Below are 24,764 nucleotides of genomic sequence, written 5' to 3'. Positions count from 1 at the left end.
AAGAGGGGCAGTGGAGTTTTGTTTGCCAGAGAATAGCGCCGTTGTTTGTGTTTGGGGGCTTGTGGCTGGGAGTGGCCGACTGGCGCCTTAGAATCTGCGTTACGCAGCATGGTTCCCAGACCAGAGGTGGCACCAGTGCCAAGTTGGGCTGGTTTGATAGTACAAAGGGGCTCCTGCAATCTGCCATCCAGAAGCGGGGCAGCTTACTTTTGTTTGCCAGGGAAACGGGCCGAGGTTTGTGACTGGGGACCTATGGCTGGGAGTGACCGGCTGGCTCCTGAAAAGCTACAATAGGCAGGATGGTTACCAGACCCATGGTGGCACCAGTGCCAAGTTGGGCTGGTTTGATAGTACCAAGTGGCTCCTGCAATCTGCCATGAAAAAGTTGGCAGGCGAGATTTGTTTTCCAGGGAAAAGCGCCGTTGTTTGTATTTGGGGGCCTGTGGCTGGGAGTGGCCGGCTGGCTCCTTTGAACCCACGATACGCATGATGGTTCCCAGACCCAAGGTGGCACCAGTGCCAAGTCGGGCTGGTTTGATACTACCAAGTGCGTCCTGCAATCTGCCATCCAGAAGCGGGGCAGCTTAATTTTGTTTGCCAGGGAAACGGGCCGTGGGTTTTGTTTGGGGGCCTATGGCTGAGAGTGGCTGGCTGGCTCCTGAAAATCCACGCTAGGCAGCATGGTTCCCAGATGCAAGGTGGCACCAGTGCCAAGTCGGGCTGGTTTGATGGTGCAAAGTGGCTCCTGCAATCTGCCATCCAGAAGCGGGGCAGCTGATTTTGTTTGCCAGAGAAAAATTCCGTGGATTGTTTTTGGGGGCATATTGCTGGGAGTGGCCGGCTGGCTCCTTAAAATGCTCGATACGCATGATGGTTCCCAGGCCCAAGGTGTCACCACTACCAAGTCGGCCTGCGGTTTTAGTATCAAGTTCATCCTGCAATTTGCCATCCAGAAGAGGGGCAGTTGAGTTTTGTTTGCCAGAGAAACGGGCCGAGGTTTCTGTTTGGGGACATATGGCTGAGAGTGGCCAGCTGGCCCCTGAATATCCACGATACACAGCATGGTTCCCAGATCCAAGGTGGCACCAGTGCCAAGTTGGGCTGGTTTGATAGTACCAAGTGTCTCCTGCAATCTGCCATCCAGAAGCGGGGCAGCTTACTTTTGTTTGCCAGAGAAATAGGCCTAGGTTTTTGTTTGGGGGCCTGTGGCTAGGAGTGGCCGGCTGGCTCCTAAGAATCCACGATACGCAGGATGTTTCCCAGACCCAAGGTGGCACCAGTGCCAAGTCGGGCTGGTTTGATAGTACCAAGTGGCTCCTGCAAACTCCATCAAAAAGTTGGCAGGCGTGTTTTGTTTTCCAGGGAACAGCGCCGTTGATTTTGTTTGGGGGCCTGTGGCTGGCAGTGGCCGGCTGGCTCCTTAGAATCCACGATACGCAGGATGGTTCCCAGACCCAAGGTGGCACCAGTGCCAAGTCGGGCTGGTTTGATAGTACCAAGTGGCTCCTGCAATCTGCCATCCAGAAGTGAGGCAGCTAAGTTTTGTTTGCCAGAAAAAAGGGCCGTGGTTTTTGTTGGGGGCCTGTGGCTGGGAGTAGCCGGCTGGCTCCTTAAAATCCACGATACGCAGGATGGTTCCCAGACCCAAGGTGGCACCAGTGCCAAGTTGGGCTGGTTTGATAGTACCAAGTGGCTCCTGCAAACTGCCATCCAGAAGCGGGGCAGCTGAGTTTTGTTTTCCAGGGAAATGGGCCTTTGTTTGTGTTTGGGGGCCTGTGGCTGGGAGTGTTCGGCTGGTTCCTGAATATGTACGATACGTAGGATTGTTCCGAGATCCAAGTTGGCAGCAGTGCCATGTTGTGCTGGTGTGATAGTCCCAAGTGGCTCCTGCAATCTGCCATCCAGAAGTGGGGCAGTTGATTTTTGTTTGCCAGAGAAAAGGTCCGTGGTTTGTTTTTGGGGGCATATGGCTGAGAGTGGCCGGCTGGCCCCTGAAAATCCACGATACACAGGATGGTTCCCAGATCCAAGGTGGCACCTGTGCCAAGTCGGGCTGATTTGATAGTACTAAGTAGCTCCTGCAATCTGCCATCCAGAAGCGGGGCAGCTTACTTTTGTTTGCCAGGGAAACGGGCCGAGTTTTGTGTCTCGGGGCCTATGGCTGAGAGTGACCGGCTGGCTCCTGAAAAGCTACAATAGGCAGGATGGTGACCAGACCCATGGTGGCACCAGTGCCAAGTTGGGCTGGTTTGATAGTACCAAGTGGTTCCTGCAATCTGCCATCCAGAAGCAGGGCAGCTGAGTTTTGTTTGCCAGAGAAAAGGGCCTTGGTTTGTGTTTGGGGGCATATGGCTGGGTGTGGCCAGCTGGCTCCTTAAAATGCACGATATGCAACATGGCTCCCAGACCCAAGGTGGCACCAGTGCCAAGTTGGGCTGGTTTGATAGTACCAAGTGGCTCCTGCAATCTTCCATGATCACGTGGAGAAATACTTTCTGGTTTCAGCCTCATGCTCTTTCTTCTCTCCCTCAACTTCTCTATCACCTCTCATCTGGTTCACATGCGCTGTCTTCAAGGTCCACAGGCTACTTTTCACAGAATCTTCTGGCCTGATGAAGTAAGAATGATGAATAGAACAGAGCTGGGATCTATTTTCCAGTTTGGATAAAATGCATTCTGCACACAAATCCAAGGAGAACGGGCTGCCCCGATGCCCAGAAAATCTTTCACTCCTGCTAGTGTTCTACGTCAACCGCAACTTAGTCTGAAAGAAAAGCTTTTTCTCTGAGAGCATCTGAGAGGTTTGCATGAAGCACTGATATCTGACATATGCAATTTTGAATAGGAGAGGAAAAAGAAAATGGCAAGGAGTTTTTAATTTTAGTGGTTTCAATTTTAATTTCCGTGCACTTTTTCAAAACTTGTCAGCTCAAATGCCCATCAACATCTTTTAGTCATCTGTAAGTCAGTATTCATATAAAATGTGCTTCAAATCCAAAGAATTTCAAATTTGCACTCCAAGCTTCTATGCCTAGATTTATGATTTCCTACACATATTAGATGAAAGGAAGGCCTTTTTTACTGTGGGAGTGCTGGAACACTGGAACAGGTTGCCCAGAGAAGTTGTGGGTGTCCCATCCCTGAAAGTATTCAAGGTCACCTTGGACGGGGCTTGGAGCAGCAACAAAGGAGAAGCTTGATGGTAGAGAAACAAAGTTGGACTATAGAAGAAACTCGGATTGAAGTATAGGATCAAGTTTTCTCTCAGCTCTTGGGGTAAATTCAAAGTTGTACAAAATGACATTTATCTGTGCTATTCACTACTGTAACAGAAAGTTTCATGAAAACTGTACAGAAGATAGTAAATTTTAAAAGAGATAAGAATTACAGCATAAAATCCATGGGATAGGTTACAACATGAGACACTCTCTAAGAGAAAATCTCTGTGTTTCAGCACTTCATCGGGGTAAGATTTCATGAAGTGCCAAAGAAGGCGGCAAAATATCATTCGGGACATTATTTACTGGAATTCAGCCTGGCCATTAGTAGGAACTGCCTTTGAACATATCATGTAGATATACCACACACACTTTCCCTTCACTGAAAAATTACTGTTTACAACAAATAAGCAATTGACGATCAAAATTGATTGAAAGCATCTTAAACATGTCAAGTATTTCATTGTAGATGATCTGTGATCCAAATGCTTCTTCCACCTTCGAGAGGGACAGAAGAATTCTTCCATATCATGATGGTTTAAAATTGTATCAACCAATGTTTTCTGCTGAAAAGATATCATCTATTTTTTTCTATTTTTGGAAGAAAATATTCCTAGACATACAACAGGTGAGAACTAAGTAATTTTAAAGAAACAAATGAAATGAAAATATTCTGTAAATAGAATGAAATGAAAAGCTGTGTTTTAAATAGGAGCTAAATATTAAACAGAATTTTTGTACCAGGCATTTGAATTACTGCACCAGCTCTTTTGCCCATCAAGAGAGGCATTTAGCATTTCAGTCTTTTCCAAGGTGTTCATGATCTGCTATGCTGATCTCTGTGTGTGCCTAGGTGTGTGTGGAGGGGGGGGCATATGAAGGGGAGTGTGTATGTTTGCTTTACAATTGTTGTGGCAGATTCATGCCTCAGCTCCACATTTTGTTTTAAAAAGGTCACACCGAGTGGATATGAAGTTTACTATCAACAAGAGATCGATTCCCAAATCATCCATTTGACTCTCCCTTATAAATCATGTGCTTTGTTGCATATTTTATCAAATATACTTTCAAGCCAGATGGAGGAAGGAGGATGTGGGAATCCCTCCACCATCTTGCAACTTTTATGTAAGTAGGTTTTCAAGAAAATCATCATTTCTCTTTTAAATATGTCTGGAACAGGCATGATGGTAGTGTCAACCTGTTGGAGTTTTTGTTGCTGGAAGAAGTTGTACAAAAGGATTGGTTTTTACATTGACCAGTTACTGAATCAAGCGCAGGAATACATTGGAAATTTAGCTGGGGGTTCCTTTTCCCAGCAGACTACTTCTAGAACGAGCTTGTACACTGAAGCTGACTCTTTTGCTCTCTTTTTGTTTCTTTCCTATTTTCTTGGCTTCTTTGCCACTATCTAGACAATTTTGGAACTTTGTTCCCAACTAAAATGGTTTCAATAGTCTGATTGTGATCATACATTTTTACAAGGAATTTTTAAAATCTTTCCTCGAGTCCAGAAAGTCAAGGACTTAGATCTTTTTCTTCCCTTATCAATATTGCCATGAAATTGATAAATAAAGACCAACTCTTTATTTTTGTTTTTAACCCACGTAGATAATTCCCATCCATTAATCCATTTTGTGGACCAATAGCTGCCATTCTGATGGAAGCTGTCACTTCTTAACAATAGGCATTCTGTGACTATGTTGACAGCACTTTGGGTGAAGATCCTAACTGGTCTTAGATATACATAGGGAGAAATTTGCTCAGCCAGTGTCAGTCTTAAGCATGCGTATCAGAAGATCTTTCTAGAGCTGGGAATTTTCCCATGAAAGGGATTCAGTTAGGGAAGAGACACTTGTGCCAGAGTTTTACATTCTTCTTGAACACTGCTTAAGGAACTTAGATGCCATGTCCATTTGGATCTCTGTCTGCACAGAACTTTGTCATGCCAGTGCTTTGAAATGCATCTTGAAGAGAATTCACTAGCACAGAATGAAAGAGAGTGGAAGGGGTTGGTGGGGCTAACCAGGCCCAACCCCCCTGCCTAAACCAGGATACCTAGAGCCTCTTGCCCAGGATTCTATCTGGGTGTACTTTTAATGTCTTCAAAGATCCAGGCTCCACAATCTTTCTGGGCAGTCTGTGCCGTGGTTCAGTCACCCTGACAGTAAAGAAACATTTACTGATGTTCAAAGGCAATCTCCTGTATTTCAGTGTGTGCCCACTGCCTCTTGTCTTTTCCCTCAGCATCACTGAAAAGACACTGATTCCCTCCCCTTTGCACTATTGCTTCCATATGTATGTGTGATGCCATGTAGAGGTACGTCAAAAACCTCCCTGAAGCCCAGGCAGATAATATTCCCTTCATCTACCAGTCAAGTTGATTCATCAGAGGAGTTTAAAGTGATGTTCAGCATGAAATTCCCCTGAAAAATCATGCTAACTACATTATTTGGTCATCTGTCATGTGCCTGGCAAGGATTTCCAGGAAGAGCTGCTTCATCAACTTCCTGGGGATAAAAAAGAGGCTGGCTGGTTTGTACTATGGCGAGTCCTCTTAATTGCCTTTTTTGAAGATGGGTGTCATTTGCTAACATCCACTCTTTAGCCTCTCTTGTCGTCTACATCTTAGCAAAACGCTTTTCCACTATGTCTGGCTAGGAAAAACTGTGCCAGCACAGAAAACATCTCCCATCGTGTTCTAGAAGTTGCACGGATGTCTGCCAAGTGTTTGGCAGGAAGAAAAGAAAAGTTGTCCAAAACAGCTTCCAATCGAATGTTCCTGTGATTGGAAAAGTCAGGAGAGTGCAAAGGTACTGTTTTCTATCAGTTGGCAAGGTGCGCACACAATCCCAGTGTTGTACAGCTTGCTTCTTCACCTTCCCGAAGCTGCCGCTCTCGCCGGCTGCCGGAGCCCAAGAAGCGGCTTCTTCGCGCAAAGACGATTGTGCCGCTCACAGTGCTCTCCTTAGCGCGGCTTCTGCCGAAAGACGCCCGGCAGCGGCTCTTACCTCCGGAGAGCACCCTACCTTCGTCTTTAGCTCCTCTTCTCATCTACACCTCGGCAAAAAGCTTCTCCACTATGTCTGGCTAGGAAAAACTGTGCCAGCACAGAAAACATCTCCCATCGTGTTCTAGAAGTTGCACGGATGTCTGCCAAGTGTTTGGCAGGAAGAAAAGAAAAGTTGTCCAAAACAGCTTCCAATCGAATGTTCCTGTGATTGGAAAAGTCAGGAGAGTGCAAAGGTACTGTTTTCTATCAGTTGGCAAGGTGCGCACACAATCCCAGTGTTGTACAGCTTGCTTCTTCACCTTCCCGAAGCTGCCGCTCTCGCCGGCTGCCGGAGCCCAAGAAGCGGCTTCTTCGCGCAAAGACGATTGTGCCGCTCACAGTGCTCTCCTTAGCGCGGCTTCTGCCGAAAGACGCCCGGCAGCGGCTCTTACCTCCGGAGAGCATCCTACCTTCGTCTTTCGCGTCTTTTGTAGTCTACATCTTAGCAAAACGCTTTTCCACTATGTCTGGCTAGGAAAAACTGTGCCAGCACAGAAAACATCTCCCATCGTGTTCTAGAAGTTGCACGGATGTCTGCCAAGTGTTTGGCAGGAAGAAAAGAAAAGTTGTCCAAAACAGCTTCCAATCGAATGTTCCTGTGATTGGAAAAGTCAGGAGAGTGCAAAGGTACTGTTTTCTATCAGTTGGCAAGGTGCGCACACAATCCCAGTGTTGTACAGCTTGCTTCTTCACCTTCCCGAAGCTGCCGCTCTCGCCGGCTGCCGGAGCCCAAGAAGCGGCTTCTTCGCGCAAAGACGATTGTGCCGCTCACAGTGCTCTCCTTAGCGCGGCTTCTGCCGAAAGACGCCCGGCAGCGGCTCTTACCTCCGGAGAGCACCCTACCTTCGTCTTTAGCTCCTCTTCTCATCTACACCTCGGCAAAAAGCTTCTCCACTATGTCTGGCTAGGAAAAACTGTGCCAGCACAGAAAACATCTCCCATCGTGTTCTAGAAGTTGCACGGATGTCTGCCAAGTGTTTGGCAGGAAGAAAAGAAAAGTTGTCCAAAACAGCTTCCAATCGAATGTTCCTGTGATTGGAAAAGTCAGGAGAGTGCAAAGGTACTGTTTTCTATCAGTTGGCAAGGTGCGCACACAATCCCAGTGTTGTACAGCTTGCTTCTTCACCTTCCCGAAGCTGCCGCTCTCGCCGGCTGCCGGAGCCCAAGAAGCGGCTTCTTCGCGCAAAGACGATTGTGCCGCTCACAGTGCTCTCCTTAGCGCGGCTTCTGCCGAAAGACGCCCGGCAGCGGCTCTTACCTCCGGAGAGCATCCTACCTTCGTCTTTCGCGTCTTTTGTAGTCTACATCTTAGCAAAACGCTTTTCCACTATGTCTGGCTAGGAAAAACTGTGCCAGCACAGAAAACATCTCCCATCGTGTTCTAGAAGTTGCACGGATGTCTGCCAAGTGTTTGGCAGGAAGAAAAGAAAAGTTGTCCAAAACAGCTTCCAATCGAATGTTCCTGTGATTGGAAAAGTCAGGAGAGTGCAAAGGTACTGTTTTCTATCAGTTGGCAAGGTGCGCACACAATCCCAGTGTTGTACAGCTTGCTTCTTCACCTTCCCGAAGCTGCCGCTCTCGCCGGCTGCCGGAGCCCAAGAAGCGGCTTCTTCGCGCAAAGACGATTGTGCCGCTCACAGGGCTCTCCTTAGCGCGGCTTCTGCCGAAAGACGCCCGGCAGCGGCTCTTACCTCCGGAGAGCACCCTACCTTCGTCTTTAGCTCCTCTTCTCATCTACACCTCGGCAAAAAGCTTCTCCACTATGTCTGGCTAGGAAAAACTGTGCCAGCACAGAAAACATCTCCCATCGTGTTCTAGAAGTTGCACGGATGTCTGCCAAGTGTTTGGCAGGAAGAAAAGAAAAGTTGTCCAAAACAGCTTCCAATCGAATGTTCCTGTGATTGGAAAAGTCAGGAGAGTGCAAAGATACTGTTTTCTATCAGTTGGCAAGGTGCGCACACAATCCCAGTGTTGTACAGCTTGCTTCTTCACCTTCCCGAAGCTGCCGCTCTCGCCGGCTGCCGGAGCCCAAGAAGCGGCTTCTTCGCGCAAAGACGATTGTGCCGCTCACAGTGCTCTCCTTAGCGCGGCTTCTGCCGAAAGACGCCCGGCAGCGGCTCTTACCTCCGGAGAGCATCCTACCTTCGTCTTTCGCGTCTTTTGTAGTCTACATCTTAGCAAAACGCTTTTCCACTATGTCTGGCTAGGAAAAACTGTGCCAGCACAGAAAACATCTCCCATCGTGTTCTAGAAGTTGCACGGATGTCTGCCAAGTGTTTGGCAGGAAGAAAAGAAAAGTTGTCCAAAACAGCTTCCAATCGAATGTTCCTGTGATTGGAAAAGTTAGGAGAGTGCAAAGGTACTGTTTTCTATCAGTTGGCAAGGTGCGCACACAATCCCAGTGTTGTACAGCTTGCTTCTTCACCTTCCCGAAGCTGCCGCTCTCGCCGGCTGCCGGAGCCCAAGAAGCGGCTTCTTCGCGCAAAGACGATTGTGCCGCTCACAGTGCTCTCCTTAGCGCGGCTTCTGCCGAAAGACGCCCGGCAGCGGCTCTTACCTCCGGAGAGCATCCTACCTTCGTCTTTCTCGTCTTTTGTAGTCTACATCTTAGCAAAACGCTTTTCCACTATGTCTGGCTAGGAAAAACTGTGCCAGCACAGAAAACATCTCCCATCGTGTTCTAGAAGTTGCACGGATGTCTGCCAAGTGTTTGGCAGGAAGAAAAGAAAAGTTGTCCAAAACAGCTTCCAATCGAATGTTCCTGTGATTGGAAAAGTCAGGAGAGTGCAAAGGTACTGTTTTCTATCAGTTGGCAAGGTGCGCACACAATCCCAGTGTTGTACAGCTTGCTTCTTCACCTTCCCGAAGCTGCCACTCTCAGGAGGTAAGAGCCGCTGCCGGGCGTCTTTCGGCAGAAGCCGCGCTAAGGAGAGCACTGTGAGCGGCACAATCGTCTTTGCGCGAAGAAGCCGCTTCTTGGGCTCCGGCAGCCGGCGAGAGCGGCAGCTTCGGGAAGGTGAAGAAGCAAGCTGTACAACACTGGGATTGTGTGCGCACCTTGCCAACTGATAGAAAACAGTACCTTTGCACTCTCCTGACTTTTCCAATCACAGGAACATTCGATTGGAAGCTGTTTTGGACAACTTTTCTTTTCTTCCTGCCAAACACTTGGCAGACATCCGTGCAACTTCTAGAACACGATGGGAGATGTTTTCTGTGCTGGCACAGTTTTTCCTAGCCAGACATAGTGGAAAAGCGTTTTGCTAAGATGTAGACTACAAAAGACGAGAAAGACGAAGGTAGGATGCTCTCCGGAGGTAAGAGCCGCTGCCGGGCGTCTTTCGGCAGAAGCCGCGCTAAGGAGAGCACTGTGAGCGGCACAATCGTCTTTGCGCGAAGAAGCCGCTTCTTGGGCTCCGGCAGCCGGCGAGAGCGGCAGCTTCGGGAAGGTGAAGAAGCAAGCTGTACAACACTGGGATTGTGTGCGCACCTTGCCAACTGATAGAAAACAGTACCTTTGCACTCTCCTGACTTTTCCAATCACAGGAACATTCGATTGGAAGCTGTTTTGGACAACTTTTCTTTTCTTCCTGCCAAACACTTGGCAGACATCCGTGCAACTTCTAGAACACGATGGGAGATGTTTTCTGTGCTGGCACAGTTTTTCCTAGCCAGACATAGTGGAAAAGCGTTTTGCTAAGATGTAGACTACAAAAGACGCGAAAGACGAAGGTAGGATGCTCTCCGGAGGTAAGAGCCGCTGCCGGGCGTCTTTCGGCAGAAGCCGCGCTAAGGAGAGCCCTGTGAGCGGCACAATCGTCTTTGCGCGAAGAAGCCGCTTCTTGGGCTCCGGCAGCCGGCGAGAGCGGCAGCTTCGGGAAGGTGAAGAAGCAAGCTGTACAACACTGGGATTGTGTGCGCACCTTGCCAACTGATAGAAAACAGTATCTTTGCACTCTCCTGACTTTTCCAATCACAGGAACATTCGATTGGAAGCTGTTTTGGACAACTTTTCTTTTCTTCCTGCCAAACACTTGGCAGACATCCGTGCAACTTCTAGAACACGATGGGAGATGTTTTCTGTGCTGGCACAGTTTTTCCTAGCCAGACATAGTGGAAAAGCGTTTTGCTAAGATGTAGACTACAAAAGACGCGAAAGACGAAGGTAGGATGCTCTCCGGAGGTAAGAGCCGCTGCCGGGCGTCTTTCGGCAGAAGCCGCGCTAAGGAGAGCACTGTGAGCGGCACAATCGTCTTTGCGCGAAGAAGCCGCTTCTTGGGCTCCGGCAGCCGGCGAGAGCGGCAGCTTCGGGAAGGTGAAGAAGCAAGCTGTACAACACTGGGATTGTGTGCGCACCTTGCCAACTGATAGAAAACAGTACCTTTGCACTCTCCTGACTTTTCCAATCACAGGAACATTCGATTGGAAGCTGTTTTGGACAACTTTTCTTCCTGCCAAACACTTGGCAGACATCCGTGCAACTTCTAGAACACGATGGGAGATGTTTTCTGTGCTGGCACAGTTTTTCCTAGCCAGACATAGTGGAAAAGCGTTTTGCTAAGATGTAGACTACAAAAGACGAGAAAGACGAAGGTAGGATGCTCTCCGGAGGTAAGAGCCGCTGCCGGGCGTCTTTCGGCAGAAGCCGCGCTAAGGAGAGCACTGTGAGCGGCACAATCGTCTTTGCGCGAAGAAGCCGCTTCTTGGGCTCCGGCAGCCGGCGAGAGCGGCAGCTTCGGGAAGGTGAAGAAGCAAGCTGTACAACACTGGGATTGTGTGCGCACCTTGCCAACTGATAGAAAACAGTACCTTTGCACTCTCCTGACTTTTCCAATCACAGGAACATTCGATTGGAAGCTGTTTTGGACAACTTTTCTTTTCTTCCTGCCAAACACTTGGCAGACATCCGTGCAACTTCTAGAACACGATGGGAGATGTTTTCTGTGCTGGCACAGTTTTTCCTAGCCAGACATAGTGGAAAAGCGTTTTGCTAAGATGTAGACTACAAAAGACGCGAAAGACGAAGGTAGGATGCTCTCCGGAGGTAAGAGCCGCTGCCGGGCGTCTTTCGGCAGAAGCCGCGCTAAGGAGAGCCCTGTGAGCGGCACAATCGTCTTTGCGCGAAGAAGCCGCTTCTTGGGCTCCGGCAGCCGGCGAGAGCGGCAGCTTCGGGAAGGTGAAGAAGCAAGCTGTACAACACTGGGATTGTGTGCGCACCTTGCCAACTGATAGAAAACAGTATCTTTGCACTCTCCTGACTTTTCCAATCACAGGAACATTCGATTGGAAGCTGTTTTGGACAACTTTTCTTTTCTTCCTGCCAAACACTTGGCAGACATCCGTGCAACTTCTAGAACACGATGGGAGATGTTTTCTGTGCTGGCACGGGTTTTCCTAGCCAGACATAGTGGAAAAGCGTTTTGCTAAGATGTAGACTACAAAAGACGCGAAAGACGAAGGTAGGATGCTCTCCGGAGGTAAGAGCCGCTGCCGGGCGTCTTTCGGCAGAAGCCGCGCTAAGGAGAGCACTGTGAGCGGCACAATCGTCTTTGCGCGAAGAAGCCGCTTCTTGGGCTCCGGCAGCCGGCGAGAGCGGCAGCTTCGGGAAGGTGAAGAAGCAAGCTGTACAACACTGGGATTGTGTGCGCACCTTGCCAACTGATAGAAAACAGTACCTTTGCACTCTCCTGACTTTTCCAATCACAGGAACATTCGATTGGAAGCTGTTTTGGACAACTTTTCTTTTCTTCCTGCCAAACACTTGGCAGACATCCGTGCAACTTCTAGAACACGATGGGAGATGTTTTCTGTGCTGGCACAGTTTTTCCTAGCCAGACATAGTGGAGAAGCTTTTTGCCGAGGTGTAGATGAGAAGAGGAGCTAAAGACGAAGGTAGGGTGCTCTCCGGAGGTAAGAGCCGCTGCCGGGCGTCTTTCGGCAGAAGCCGCGCTAAGGAGAGCACTGTGAGCGGCACAATCGTCTTTGCGCGAAGAAGCCGCTTCTTGGGCTCCGGCAGCCGGCGAGAGCGGCAGCTTCGGGAAGGTGAAGAAGCAAGCTGTACAACACTGGGATTGTGTGCGCACCTTGCCAACTGATAGAAAACAGTACCTTTGCACTCTCCTGACTTTTCCAATCACAGGAACATTCGATTGGAAGCTGTTTTGGACAACTTTTCTTTTCTTCCTGCCAAACACTTGGCAGACATCCGTGCAACTTCTAGAACACGATGGGAGATGTTTTCTGTGCTGGCACAGTTTTTCCTAGCCAGACATAGTGGAAAAGCGTTTTGCTAAGATGTAGACGACAAGAGAGGCTAAAGAGTGGATGTTAGCAAATGACACCCATCTTCAAAAAAGGCAATTAAGAGGACTCGCCATAGTACAAACCAGCCAGCCTCTTTTTTATCCCCAGGAAGTTGATGAAGCAGCTCTTCCTGGAAATCCTTGCCAGGCACATGACAGATGACCAAATAATGTAGTTAGCATGATTTTTCAGGGGAATTTCATGCTGAACATCACTTTAAACTCCTCTGATGAATCAACTTGACTGGTAGATGAAGGGAATATTATCTGCCTGGGCTTCAGGGAGGTTTTTGACGTACCTCTACATGGCATCACACATACATATGGAAGCAATAGTGCAAAGGGGAGGGAATCAGTGTCTTTTCAGTGATGCTGAGGGAAAAGACAAGAGGCAGTGGGCACACACTGAAATACAGGAGATTGCCTTTGAACATCAGTAAATGTTTCTTTACTGTCAGGGTGACTGAACCACGGCACAGACTGCCCAGAAAGATTGTGGAGCCTGGATCTTTGAAGACATTAAAAGTACACCCAGATAGAATCCTGGGCAAGAGGCTCTAGGTATCCTGGTTTAGGCAGGGGGGTTGGGCCTGGTTAGCCCCACCAACCCCTTCCACTCTCTTTCATTCTGTGCTAGTGAATTCTCTTCAAGATGCATTTCAAAGCACTGGCATGACAAAGTTCTGTGCAGACAGAGATCCAAATGGACATGGCATCTAAGTTCCTTAAGCAGTGTTCAAGAAGAATGTAAAACTCTGGCACAAGTGTCTCTTCCCTAACTGAATCCCTTTCATGGGAAAATTCCCAGCTCTAGAAAGATCTTCTGATACGCATGCTTAAGACTGACACTGGCTGAGCAAATTTCTCCCTATGTATATCTAAGACCAGTTAGGATCTTCACCCAAAGTGCTGTCAACATAGTCACAGAATGCCTATTGTTAAGAAGTGACAGCTTCCATCAGAATGGCAGCTATTGGTCCACAAAATGGATTAATGGATGGGAATTATCTACGTGGGTTAAAAACAAAAATAAAGAGTTGGTCTTTATTTATCAATTTCATGGCAATATTGATAAGGGAAGAAAAAGATCTAAGTCCTTGACTTTCTGGACTCGAGGAAAGATTTTAAAAATTCCTTGTAAAAATGTATGATCACAATCAGACTATTGAAACCATTTTAGTTGGGAACAAAGTTCCAAAATTGTCTAGATAGTGGCAAAGAAGCCAAGAAAATAGGAAAGAAACAAAAAGAGAGCAAAAGAGTCAGCTTCAGTGTACAAGCTCGTTCTAGAAGTAGTCTGCTGGGAAAAGGAACCCCCAGCTAAATTTCCAATGTATTCCTGCGCTTGATTCAGTAACTGGTCAATGTAAAAACCAATCCTTTTGTACAACTTCTTCCAGCAACAAAAACTCCAACAGGTTGACACTACCATCATGCCTGTTCCAGACATATTTAAAAGAGAAATGATGATTTTCTTGAAAACCTACTTACATAAAAGTTGCAAGATGGTGGAGGGATTCCCACATCCTCCTTCCTCCATCTGGCTTGAAAGTATATTTGATAAAATATGCAACAAAGCACATGATTTATAAGGGAGAGTCAAATGGATGATTTGGGAATCGATCTCTTGTTGATAGTAAACTTCATATCCACTCGGTGTGACCTTTTTAAAACAAAATGTGGAGCTGAGGCATGAATCTGCCACAACAATTGTAAAGCAAACATACACACTCCCCTTCATATGCCCCCCCCTCCACACACACCTAGGCACACACAGAGATCAGCATAGCAGATCATGAACACCTTGGAAAAGACTGAAATGCTAAATGCCTCTCTTGATGGGCAAAAGAGCTGGTGCAGTAATTCAAATGCCTGGTACAAAAATTCTGTTTAATATTTAGCTCCTATTTAAAACACAGCTTTTCATTTCATTCTATTTACAGAATATTTTCATTTCATTTGTTTCTTTAAAATTACTTAGTTCTCACCTGTTGTATGTCTAGGAATATTTTCTTCCAAAAATAGAAAAAAATAGATGATATCTTTTCAGCAGAAAACATTGGTTGATACAATTTTAAACCATCATGATATGGAAGAATTCTTCTGTCCCTCTCGAAGGTGGAAGAAGCATTTGGATCACAGATCATCTACAATGAAATACTTGACATGTTTAAGATGCTTTCAATCAATTTTGATCGTCAATTGCTTATTTGTTGTAAACAGTAATTTTTCAGTGAAGGGAAAGTGTGTGTGGTATATCTACATGATATGTTCAAAGGCAGTTCCTACTAATGGCCAGGCTGAATTCCAGTAAATAATGTCCCGAATGATATTTTGCCGCCTTCTTTGGCACTTCATGAAATCTTACCCCGATGAAGTGCTGAAACACAGAGATTTTCTCTTAGAGAGTGTCTCATGTTGTAACCTATCCCATGGATTTTATGCTGTAATTCTTATCTCTTTTAAAATTTACTATCTTCTGTACAGTTTTCATGAAACTTTCTGTTACAGTAGTGAATAGCACAGATAAATGTCATTTTGTACAACTTTGAATTTACCCCAAGAGCTGAGAGAAAACTTGATCCTATACTTCAATCCGAGTTTCTTCTATAGTCCAACTTTGTTTCTCTACCATCAAGCTTCTCCTTTGTTGCTGCTCCAAGCCCCGTCCAAGGTGACCTTGAATACTTTCAGGGATGGGACACCCACAACTTCTCTGGGCAACCTGTTCCAGTGTTCCAGCACTCCCACAGTAAAAAAGGCCTTCCTTTCATCTAATATGTGTAGGAAATCATAAATCTAGGCATAGAAGCTTGGAGTGCAAATTTGAAATTCTTTGGATTTGAAGCACATTTTATATGAATACTGACTTACAGATGACTAAAAGATGTTGATGGGCATTTGAGCTGACAAGTTTTGAAAAAGTGCACGGAAATTAAAATTGAAACCACTAAAATTAAAAACTCCTTGCCATTTTCTTTTTCCTCTCCTATTCAAAATTGCATATGTCAGATATCAGTGCTTCATGCAAACCTCTCAGATGCTCTCAGAGAAAAAGCTTTTCTTTCAGACTAAGTTGCGGTTGACGTAGAACACTAGCAGGAGTGAAAGATTTTCTGGGCATCGGGGCAGCCCGTTCTCCTTGGATTTGTGTGCAGAATGCATTTTATCCAAACTGGAAAATAGATCCCAGCTCTGTTCTATTCATCATCCTTACTTCATCAGGCCAGAAGATTCTGTGAAAAGTAGCCTGTGGACCTTGAAGACAGCGCATGTGAACCAGATGAGAGGTGATAGAGAAGTTGAGGGAGAGAAGAAAGAGCATGAGGCTGAAACCAGAAAGTATTTCTCCACGTGATCATGGAAGATTGCAGGAGCCACTTGGTACTATCAAACCAGCCCAACTTGGCACTTGTGCCACCTTGGGTCTGGGAGCCATGTTGCATATCGTGCATTTTAAGGAGCCAGCTGGCCACACCCAGCCATATGCCCCCAAACACAAACCAAGGCCCTTTTCTCTGGCAAACAAAACTCAGCTGCCCTGCTTCTGGATGGCAGATTGCAGGAACCACTTGGTACTATCAAACCAGCCCAACTTGGCACTGGTGCCACCATGGGTCTGGTCACCATCCTGCCTATTGTAGCTTTTCAGGAGCCAGCCGGTCACTCTCAGCCATAGGCCCCCAACACAAACCTCGGCCCGTTTCCCTGGCAAACAAAAGTAAGCTGCCCCGCTTCTGCATGGCAGATTGCAGGAGCTACTTAGTACTATCAAATCAGCCCGACTTGGCACAGGTGCCACCTTGGATCTGGGAACCATCCTGTGTATCGTGGATTTTCAGGGGCCAGCCGGCCACTCTCAGCCATATGCCCCCAAAAACAAACCACGGACCTTTTCTCTGGCAAACAAAAATCAGCTGCCCCACTTCTGGATGGCAGATTGCAGGAGCCACTTGGGACTATCACACCAGCACAACATGGCACTGCTGCCACCTTGGATCTGGGAACAATCCTGCGTATCGTACATATTCAGGAACCAGCCGAACACTCCCAGCCACAGGCCCCCAAACACAAACAACGGCCCTTTTCTCTGGCAAACAAAACTCAACTGCCCCTCTTCTGGATGGCAAATTGCAGGACGCACTTGGTACTACAAAAAGAGCCCGACTTGGCAGTGGTGCCACCTTGGCTCTGGGAACCATCCTGCGTATCGAGCATTTTAAGGAGCCAGCCGGCAATTCCCAGCCGTATGCCCCAAAAAGAAACCATGGACCTTTTCTCTGGCAAAAAAAACTCAGCTGTCCCGCTTCTGGATGGCAGATTGCAGGAGTTACTTTGAACCATACAACCAGCCTTACTTGGCACTGGTGCCACCTTGGATCTGGGAACCATCCTGCGTATTGTGGATTGTCAGGAGACAGCCGACCACTCTCGGCCACAGAGCCCAATCAAAAACAAAGGTCCGTTTCCCTGGCAAAAAAAACTCAGCTGCCCCGCTTCTGGATGGGAGATTGCAGGAGGCACTTGACACTGTCAAACGAGCCCCACTTGGCACTGGTGCCACCTTGGGTCTGGGAACCATGCTGCGTATCGTGGATTTTCAGGAGCCAGCCGGCCACTGCCAGCCACAGGCCCCCAAACACAAACCACAGCCTTTTTCTCTGGCAAACAAAACTCAGCTGCCCCGCTTCTGGATGGCAGATTGCAGGAGCCACTTGGTACTATCAAACCAGCCCGACTTGGCACTGGTGCCACCTTGGGTCTGGGAACCATCCTGCCTATCGTGGATTTTAAGGAGCCAGCCGGCTACTCCCAGCCACAGGCCCCCAACAAAAACCACGGCCCTTTTTTCTCGCAAACAAAACTTAGCTGCCTCACTTCTGGATGGCAGATTGCAGGAGCCACTTGGTGTAATCAAACCAGCCCGACTTGGCACTGGTGCCACCTTGGGTCTGGGAACCATCCTGCGTATCGTGGATTCTAAGGAGCCAGCCGGCCACTCCCACCCACAGGCCCCCAAACAAAATCAACGGCGCTGTTCCCTGGAAAACAAAACACGCCTGCCAACTTTTTGATGGAGTTTGCAGGAGCCACTTGGTACTATCAAACCAGCCCGACTTGGCACTGGTGCCACCTTGGGTCTGGGAAACATCCTGCGTATCGTGGATTCTTAGGAGCCAGCCGGCCACTCCTAGCCACAGGCCCCCAAACAAAAACCTAGGCCTATTTCTCTGGCAAACAAAAGTAAGCTGCCCTGCTTCTGGATGGCAGATTGCAGGAGACACTTGGTACTATCAAACCAGCCCGACTTGGCACTGGTGCCACCTTGGATCTGGGAACCATGCTCTGTATCGTGGATATTCAGGGGCCAGCCGGCCACTCTCAGCCATATGTCCCCAAACAGAAACCTCGGCCCGTTTCTCTGGCAAACAAAACTCAACTGCCCCTCTTCTGGATGGCAAATTGCAGGATGAACTTGATACTAAAACCGCAGGCCGACTTGGTAGTGGTGACACCTTGGGCCTGGGAACCATCATGCGTATCGAGCATTTTAAGGAGCCAGCCGGCCACTCCCAGCAATATGCCCCCAAAAACAATCCACGGAATTTTCCTCTGGCAAACAAAAATCAGCTGCCTCGCTTCTGGATGGCAGATTGCAGGAGCCACTTTGCACCATCAAACCAGCCCGACTTGGCACTGGTGCCACATTGCATCTGGGAACCATGCTGCCTAGCGTGGATTTTCAGGAGCCAGCCGGCCACTCTCAGATATATGCCCCCAAACAAAACCCACGGCCCGTTTCCCTGGCAAACAAAATTAAGCTGCCCCGCTTCTGGATGGCAGATTGCAGGACGCACTTGGTAGTATCAAACCAGCAAAACTTGGCACTGGTGCCACCTTGGGTCTGGGAACCATCCTGCGTATCGTGGGTTCAAAGGAGCCAGCCGGTCACTCCCAGCCACAGGCCCCCAAATACAAACAATGTCGCTTTTCCCTGGAAAACAAAACTCGCCTGCCAACTTTTTGATGGCAGATTGCAGGAGCCACTTGGTACTATCAAACCAGCCCAACTTGGCACTGGTGCCACCATGGGTCTGGTAACCATCCTGCCTATTGTAGCTTTCCAGGAGCCAGCCGGTCACTCCCAGCCATAGGTCCCCAGTCACAAACCTCGGCCCGTTTCCCTGGCAAACAAAAGTAAGCTACCCCGCTTCTGGATGGCAGATTGCAGGAGCCACTTGGTACTATCAAACCAGCCCAACTTGGCACTGGTGCCACCTTGGGTCTGGGAACCATGCTGCGTAACACAGATTCTAAGGCGCCAGTCGGCCACTACGAGCCACAAGCCCCCAAACACAAACAACGGCGCTATTCTCTGGCAAACAAAACTCAACTGCCCCTCTTCTGGATGGCAAATTGCAGGACGCACTTGGTACTATAAAAACAGCCCGACTTGGCACTGGTGCCCCCTTGGGTCTGGGAACCATCCTGCGTATCGATCTTTTTAATGAGACAGCCGGCCGCTCCCAGCCATATGCCCCCAAACACAACCCACGGCCCTTTTCTCTGGCAAACAAAACTCAACTGCACCGCTTCTGGATGGCAGATTGCAGGAGCCACTTGGTACTATCAAACCAGCCCGACTTGGCACTGGTGCCACCTTGGGTCTGGGAACCATCCTGCGTATTGTGGGTTGTCAGGAGCCAGCCGAACACTCTCGGCCACAGACCCCAATTAAAAACAACGGCCCGTTTCACAGGCAAAAAAAACTCAGCTGCCCCGCTTCTGGATGGGAGATTGCAGGAGGCACTTGACACTGTGAAACAAGCCCCACTTGGCACTGGTGCCACCTTGGGTCTGGGAACCATGCTGCGTATCATGGATTTTCAGGAGCCAGCCGGCCACTGCCAGCCACAGGCCCCCAAACACAAACCACAGCCTTTTTGTCTGGCAAACAAAATTCAGCTGCCCCGCTTCTGGATGGCAGATTGCAGGAGCCACTTGGGACTATCACACCAGCACAACATGGCACTGCTGCCACCTTGGATCTGGGAACCATCCTTCCTATAGTGGATTTTCAGGGGCCAGCCGGTCACTCTCAGCCATAGGCCCCAAACACAAACCACGGCCCTTTTCTCTGGAAAACAAAACTCAACTGCCCCTCTTCTGGATGGCAGATTGCAGGAGCCACTGGGTACTATGAAACCAGCCCTACTTGGCACTGATGCCACCTTGGGTCTGGGAACCATGCTGCGTATCATGGATTTTCAGGAGCCAGCCGGCCACTGCCAGCCACAGGCCCCGAAACACAAACAACAGCCTTTTTCTCTGGCAAACAAAATTCAGCTGCCCCGCTACTGGATGGCAGATTGCAGGAGCCACTTGGTACTATCAAACCAGCCCAACTTGGCACTGGTGCCACCTTGGGTCTGGGAACCATGCTGCGTAACACAGATTCTAAGGCGCCAGTCGGCCACTACGAGCCGCAAGCCCCCAAACACAAACAACGGCACTATTCTCTGGCAAACAAAACTCAACTGCCCCTCTTCTGGATGGCAAATTGCAGGACGCACTTGGTACTATAAAAACAGCCCGACTTGGCACTGGTGCCCCCTTGGGTCTGGGAACCATCCTGCGTATCGATCTTTTTAATGAGACAGCCGGCCACTCCCAGCCATATGCCCCCAAACACAACCCACGGCCCTTTTCTCTGGCAAACAAAACTCAACTGCACCGCTTCTGGATGGCAGATTGCAGGAGCCACTTGGTACTATCAAACCAGCCCGACTTGGCACTGGTGCCACCTTGGGTCTGGGAACCATCCTGCGTATTGTGGGTTGTCAGGAGCCAGCCGAACACTCTCGGCCACAGACCCCAATTAAAAACAACGGCCCGTTTCACAGGCAAACAAAACTCAGCTGCCCCGCTTCTGGATGGGAGATTGCAGGAGGCACTTGATGTAATCAAACCAGCCCGACTTGGCACTGGTGCCACCTTGGGTCTGGGAACCATCCTGCGTATCGTGGATTCTAAGGAGCCAGCCGGCCACTCCTAGCCACAGGCCCCCAAACAAAAACCTAGGCCTATTTCTCTGGCAAACAAAAGTAAGCTGCCCTGCTTCTGGATGGCAGATTGCAGGAGACACTTGGTACTATCAAACCAGCCCGACTTGGCACTGGTGCCACCTTGGATCTGGGAACCATGCTCTGTATCGTGGATATTCAGGGGCCAGCCGGCCACTCTCAGCCATATGTCCCCAAACAGAAACCTCGGCCCGTTTCTCTGGCAAACAAAACTCAACTGCCCCTCTTCTGGATGGCAAATTGCAGGATGAACTTGATACTAAAACCGCAGGCCGACTTGGTAGTGGTGACACCTTGGGCCTGGGAACCATCATGCGTATCGAGCATTTTAAGGAGCCAGCCGGCCACTCCCAGCAATATGCCCCCAAAAACAATCCACAGAATTTTCCTCTGGCAAACAAAAATCAGCTGCCTCGCTTCTGGATGGCAGATTGCAGGAGCCACTTTGCACCATCAAACCAGCCCGACTTGGCACTGGTGCCACATTGCATCTGGGAACCATGCTGCCTAGCGTGGATTTTCAGGAGCCAGCCGGCCACTCTCAGCTATATGCCCCCAAACAAAACCCACGGCCCGTTTCCCTGGCAAACAAAATTAAGCTGCCCCGCTTCTGGATGGCAGATTGCAGGACGCACTTGGTAGTATCAAACCAGCAAAACTTGGCACTGGTGCCACCTTGGGTCTGGGAACCATCCTGCGTATCGTGGGTTCAAAGGAGCCAGCCGGTCACTCCCAGCCACAGGCCCCCAAATACAAACAATGTCGCTTTTCCCTGGAAAACAAAACTCGCCTGCCAACTTTTTGATGGCAGATTGCAGGAGCCACTTGGTACTATCAAACCAGCCCAACTTGGCACTGGTGCCACCATGGGTCTGGTAACCATCCTGCCTATTGTAGCTTTCCAGGAGCCAGCCGGTCACTCCCAGCCATAGGTCCCCAGTCACAAACCTCGGCCCGTTTCCCTGGCAAACAAAAGTAAGCTACCCCGCTTCTGGATGGCAGATTGCAGGAGCCACTTGGTACTATCAAACCAGCCCAACTTGGCACTGGTGCCACCTTGGGTCTGGGAACCATGCTGCGTAACACAGATTCTAAGGCGCCAGTCGGCCACTACGAGCCACAAGCCCCCAAACACAAACAACGGCGCTATTCTCTGGCAAACAAAACTCAACTGCCCCTCTTCTGGATGGCAAATTGCAGGACGCACTTGGTACTATAAAAACAGCCCGACTTGGCACTGGTGCCCCCTTGGGTCTGGGAACCATCCTGCGTATCGATCTTTTTAATGAGACAGCCGGCCACTCCCAGCCATATGCCCCCAAACACAACCCACGGCCCTTTTCTCTGGAAAACAAAACTCGCCTGCCAAACTTTTGATGGCAGATTGCAGGAGCCACTTGGTATTATCAAACCAGCCCAACTTGGCACTGGTGCCACCATGGGTCTGGTCACCATCCTGCCTATCGTAGCTTTTCAGGAGCCAGCCAGCCACCCCCAGCCAGAGGCCCCCAGACAAATATTTCGGCCCGTTTCCCTGGCAAACAAAAGTAAGCTGCCCCGCTTCTGCATGGCAGATTGCAGGAGCTACTTAGTACTATCAAACCAGCCCGACTTGGCACTGGTGACACCTCTGGTCTGGGAACCATCCTGCCTATCGTGGATTTTCAGGGGCCAGCCGGCCACTCTCAGCCATATGCCCCAAAAACAAACCACGGCCCTTTTCTCTGGCAAACAAAACTCAACTGCCCCTCTTCTGGATGGCAAATTTTAGGACGCACTTTGTACTACGAAAACCGCCCGACGTGGCACTGGTGCCACCTTGTGTCAGGGAACCATCCTGCATATCGAGCTTTTTAAGGAGCCAGCCGGCCACGCCCAGCCATATACCCCCAAAAACAAACCACGGACCATTTCTCTTGGAAACAAAAATCCGCTGCCCCGCGTCTGTATGGCAGATTGCAGGAGCCACTTTGCACCATCAAACCAGCCCGACTTGGCACTGGTGCCACCTTGGGTCTGGGAACAATCCTGCATATCGTGGATTCTAAGGAGCCAGCCGGCCACTCCCTGCCACAGGCCCCCAAACACAAACAACGGCGCTTTTCCCTGGAAAACAAAATTCGCCTGCCAGCTTTTTGATGGCAGATTGCAGGAGCCACTTGGTACTATCAAATCATCCCAACTTGGCACTGGTGCCACTATGGGTCTGGGAACCATCCTGCCTATTGTAGCATTTCAGGAGCCAGCCGGTCACTCCCAGCCATAGGCCCCCAGACACAAACCTCGGACCGTTTCCCTGGCAAACAAAATTAAGCTGCCCCGATTCTGGATGGCAGATTGCAGGAGCCACTTGGTTGTGTCAAACCAGCCCGACTTGGCACTGGTGCCACCTTGGGTCTGGGAACCATCCTGCGTAACGTGGATTCTAAGCAGCCACCCGGCCACTCTGAGCCACAGGCCCCCAAACACAAACAAGGGCGCTTTTCCCTGGAAAACAAAACTCGCCTGCCAAATTTGATGGCAGATTGCAGGAGCCACTTGGTACTATCAAACCAGCCCAACTTGGCACTGGTGCCACGTCTGGTCTGGGAACCATCCTGCCTATCGTAGCTTTTCAGGAGCCAGCCGGTCACTCCCAGCCATAGACCCCCAGACACAAACCTCGGCCCGTTTCCCTGGAAAACAAAAGTAAGTTACCCCGATTCTGGATGGCAGATTGCAGGAGCCACTTGGTACTATCAAATCAGCCCAACTTGGCACTGGTGCCACCATGGGTCTGGTAAACATCCTGCCTATCGTAGCTTTTCAGGAGCCAGCCGGTCACTCCCTGCCATAGGCCCCCGGACACAAACCTCGGCCCGTTTCCCTGGCAAACAAAAGTAATCTACCCCACTTCTGGATGGCAGATTGCAGGACGCACTTGGTACTATCAAACCAGCCCAACTTGGCACTGGTGCCACGTCAAGTCTAGGAACCATCCTGCGTATCGTGGATTCTAAGGAGCCAGCCTGCCACTCCCAGCCATAGGCCTCTAAACAAAAACAACGGCGCTTTTCCCTGGTAAAGAAAACTTGCCTGCCAACTTTTTGATGGCAGATTGCAGGAGCCACTTGGTACTATCAAACCAGCCCAACTTGGCACTGGTGCCACCATGGGTCTGGTCACCATCCTGCCTATCGTAGCTTTTCAGGAGCCAGCCGGTCACTCCCAGCCATAGGCCCCCAGACACAAAGCTCGGCCCGTTTCCCTGGCAAACAAAAGTAAGCTGCCCCGCTTCTGGATGGCAGATTGCAGGAACCACTTGGTACTATCAAACCAGCCCAACTTGGCACTGGTGCCACCTCTGGTCTGGGAACCATCCTGCGTATCGTGGATTCTAAGGAGCCAGCTGGCCACTCCCAGCCACAGGCCCCCAAACACAAACAACGGCGCTTTTCCCTGGAAAACAAAACTCGCCTGCCAATTTTTTGATGGCAGATTGCAGGAGCCACTTGGTACTATCAAACCAGCCCAACTTGGCACTGGTGCCGCCATGGGTCTTGTCACCATCCTGCCTATCGTAGCTTTTCACGAGCCAGCCGGTCACTCCCAGCCATAGGACCCCAGACAAAAACCTCGGCCCGTTTCCCTGGAAAACAAAAGTAAGCTGCCCCGCTTCTGGATGGCAGATTGTAGGACGCATTTGTTACTATCAAACCCGCCCGACTTGGCACTGGTGCCACCACTGGTCTGGGAACCATCCTGCGTATCGTGGATTCTAAAGAGCCAGCCGGCCACTCCCAGCCACAGGCACCCATACACAAACAACGGCACTTTTCCCTGGAAAACAAAACTCGCCTGCCAACTTTTTGATGGCAGATTGCAGGAGCCACTTGGTACTATCAAACCAGCCCAACTTGGCACTGGTGCCACCATGGGTCTGGTCACCATCCTGCCTATCGTAGCTTTTCAGGAGCCAGCCGGTCACTCCCAGCCATAGGCCCCCAGACAAAAACCTCGGCCCGTTTCCCTGGCAAACAAAAGTAAGCTGCCCCGCTTCTGGATGGCAGATTGCAGGATCCACTTGGTACTATCAAACCAGCCCGACTTGGCACTGGTGCCACGACAAGTC

This window comes from Melospiza melodia, chromosome 3 (assembly GCF_035770615.1).
Source record: "Melospiza melodia melodia isolate bMelMel2 chromosome 3, bMelMel2.pri, whole genome shotgun sequence".
Taxonomy (NCBI): domain Eukaryota; kingdom Metazoa; phylum Chordata; class Aves; order Passeriformes; family Passerellidae; genus Melospiza; species Melospiza melodia.
This window is presented reverse-complemented; position numbering follows the sequence as displayed.